A 3,989-nucleotide genomic window follows, 5' to 3' on the forward strand; every position below is an offset into this window, starting at 1 on the left:
TACACATATGTCTTGTGTGTGATTTCTTTTTTTTTTTCTATTGTTAGCTGCTGTTCAAAGCAGTCCGTTTCCACATGTCTAAGTAAACAATTTCTTTTACAGTTTAGGCAAACATAGGGTGGCAGGTGGCTTGGAGGTTAGGACTTGTATTCCCAAACCCCATTTTCGCTCTCGTGTGCTGTCTCTGTCCTCTCATCTTTTTGAATCGGTCTTTACCTCGGAGCCCTAAACAGTGGGTGCACAACCTACCTCTTCAAGGGTCTGGTGGCGCTGGTCTAATTTATCCCGGCTTCTTTGAGGCCCCGTGTTATTTGCTGAACACCTCATGTTGTGAATTTTCTCTCCCAATGAGTTCATTTCCTGACTTAGTTATGGCAGCCTTTAGGTTTCGTGGGTTTAGACGTTGCTGTTGGGAGGTTTTCCTGCTAAAGAAAAGGATCGAGAACTTTGCTTCGGGAAGACTGGAGAGTCTGGCACTCTACTCTGATTTTAGGAACGGGTGAAGACTTGAAAAATCAATGGGAACTTGGGAGCCTGTGACTAATATCTATAGCACACAGGACCAACAGATGAGTCTTTTTCTATTAGTTCCGACTGTAGACAACAGCTGAGTATTGGAGGTGCCCCCCCCACACACACACACAATCTACACAAGATACAGAGGACAGCATGCCAGAGTATACAACCAGGGCCTGTCCACACCTGCTCACAACAGAGTGTGGTTCTATGTAGCCTTGGCTGACCTGGAACTGGATGTGTAGGCCAGGCTAGTCTAGAACTATAGAGATCTGCCTGCCTCTGCCCCGCTGAGCGCTAGAATTAAAAAATGTGTGTCACTACATCCAGCATCCCTTTGTTTTCTGAGACAGCATCCTATGTACCCTATCCCGGCCACCAATATCCTACGTAGCCGAGAATGACTTTGAACTCTTCCTCCTGCCTCAGCCTCCAGAGTGCCGGAACCGCAGGCACGCACCACCTTGCCTGGCTCATAGCAGTTTTTCTTTTCAATTCCTTATCATCTCTTTAACTGCCCCCAAATGAAGCCAGCCAGACAAGACTAGCGTTAGCTCCACTGGCTTGGATGGGGTGGGGGTGGGGCGGCATGCACAGGAGCCCTGTCACATGGGCTTTCATGTCAGGCTTCATTTTTCTATCCCTTGCTTGCTTTTCACCCAGCTCTGACCGCACCAGACTCCAAACTGCCCTGCAGTTTACGCCAGCTGAGTCCTGCCCTCTCTCTGTCCACGACGCTTCTTCTTCCCCCAAAGCTTTCAAAGCCTCCTTTCTCTGTTCATGAAGATCTTTTTCTCAAATAAGACTTCAAGGGTGAGGCTCTCCCTCCCCTAAAATTAGCAGCCCCACCCAAATTCCCTTTCCCTGAATAAAGCAGGAAGAATAGTTTCTTCATGACCTGACATGACATCATCTGTATTTGCAGTCTTGGTTATGGCCTGTTTTCTGTAATGTACAGATGTAAAGTACTTTGTAGTTTCCGTACCTAAAACAGGGCCTGGCACATAGTAGGCGATCAGTAATACCTGTTGAATAAAAAGCCCTTAATAACAACCGGCAGTGAGTCTAAACGTCTTGTTGACCAACGCTATAGCTACAGGATAATATTATATTAAACATTCCTGGGATATACCGCACCAGTGCTGAGACCAGAATTTCAGCTCCTTCCTTTTAGTCTAACCGAGCAAGAAATACAAAACACATGGAACGTTTTAAGTTCTAAAATTCAAACATTTGAAAGCAAGGCTTACAAAAAATGTCTTTATAGTCCATGTATAATGCATAACTATTTTTCTTCTGGCGAAGCTGAAATGTACTCGTGTGTGCTCAGCTGGGGTTTTCCTCCCCAAATGCCACATTCGGATTGAACTGAACCGTGCATGTTCTCCATTATCCCCCCCCCTCAAGTTAGATCTAAGTGTGTGTGTTGGGGGGGTGTTAAGAAAGTGGAAGGTTGGGACTTTTTATTTGATGGTGCTGGGGATGAAACCCAGGGCACATGCTAGGCACATATTCTATCACTGATCTACATCCGTAGCTTGATTAAAACGTCTTAAGTGTGTCTCCAGCTACAGTTGAGGGATCCCCTTTGGCTCACTGATTGTAGCTGCCCTTGAGAGGAACTGCATTAACCCATGCTAATGAATTGGCTTCACTAGATGCCAGAAAGCTAAGAAATTTTCTAACCAGCAATTTCCTTGTAAATAAAGAAACTCAAGTCACCTTCTGGTTAAGAGCCCGAGTTTCATCTAATCAAACAGAGCAGGAAATGGTATATTCGAGACTATGTCAGCTTGCAGACTGTGGGCCCAGTCTACAGGTCTAACTAACAGGGCAGAAAGTCTGCCTAGAACTTTGAAGACGTTTGTGCAAGTGCAGTAACACAGGCCAGCACAACTTTAATTTGTGGATGAGACCTTCAGGTATAGATGCAGCCGGATCTAGCCGATTGTTAATGGAAATCGGGGACTGATGATGAGTATTGCCTAAGATTTACATAGCTTTTGTTACTCTTAATAACATATATATATATATAATATATATATATATATATATATATATATATATATATATATATATATAGTCTCATGTCTTCATTTCAGGTTGTTCTGTCTGTGGTAGAGTCTCAGTTAGGGTTTATTATTGCTGTGAAGAGACACCGTGACCATGGCAACTCTTACAAAGAAAACATTTAATTGAGGGTGGCTCGCTTACAGGTTCAGAGGTTCAGTCCACTATAATCATGACGGGGAGCATGGCAGCATGCAGGCAGATGTGGTGCTGGAGCTGAGAGTGCTACATCTTGCAGGCAACGGGAAGTTGACTAACTCTTACACTGAGGGAAGCTTGAGAAAAAGACCCCAAAGCCCGCCCCCACAGTGACACACTTCCTCCAACAAGGCCACACCTCCTGATAGTGCCACTCCCTTTGGGGGCCGTTTTCTTTCAGACCACCACAGGTAGTAAGGTGCTTAGGCCTGTAATCGACAAACTAACAACTTAAATAACAACAACAACAACAAAACCTTTTTTACTTTCCAGAAGAGATTCGAGGGAACTTAAAAGGCTTTGGTGTACAATGAGTCATTCCTCAATCCACTCCCTTCCCCAGCTTTGAGAGTGTAATTAATTGAATCATTGCCATCATGATCTCTGGATATGGTCTTTCTCCAGGTATCCATATGTCTGTCTGCCTCTTAGCTGTCTTCAGGTTTCTGCTTTATTAGCTCCTCAGAGGCTTTCCAAGATGAAGTCCTGACTCTTTCTATCCCTTTACCTTCTCATTCTTCTCCACAGGACTTTACCACCCGACATACGTTTTTTTTATTGTCTTCCCTGGTCCCACATCATCTGAACATAAATTGCAGGACAGAAACATTGCTCATTTTATTCACCGCTACAGCCCAACCCCTTGATCAATACTTGGCACATAGCAGGGATTTAAGTGGCTTTTGAAAGAATAAATAAATCCCCAGTACTTACTACCTGGCCCAGGGTAAGTATTTGTTGAAGGAAACAATGCTTTGATGAGACAATGATAGAAAAGATTTGCGCTTCACTCCAGGTCATACAGAGAGTGATCGATTGCTTTATGTAGATCTCAGTCCTGACCGGTTCTTTCTCTGAATCTTCTTTCATCTGTGTGCCTGCTTTTATGAACCAAGACTTTTGTCTTCTTAACAGAATTTATTTGGTGCCGGACAAAATATGCATATAGACTTGTGATAATGACTATAACATGAGCAGGAAGAAGGATTATTTCACTTCTGTCGGAGAAATGAAATGAAGGGGGGGAGGATATCTCTGCTGTGATAATCCTCTGTGTTTTCTCTCCTCTACAGGCATGGGAAAGACGTACCCATAAGCCTCCCCGACACACACAAAACAAACCCCTGCATCTGCAGATGCACACGGTCTCCAAGGTCTCTCAGGTCTCTCTGCCACCAGCCATTTTTCTTGTTACCCAGAGTCAG

This window comes from Peromyscus maniculatus, chromosome 22, assembly GCF_049852395.1.
Source record: "Peromyscus maniculatus bairdii isolate BWxNUB_F1_BW_parent chromosome 22, HU_Pman_BW_mat_3.1, whole genome shotgun sequence".
Lineage (NCBI taxonomy): Eukaryota > Metazoa > Chordata > Mammalia > Rodentia > Cricetidae > Peromyscus > Peromyscus maniculatus.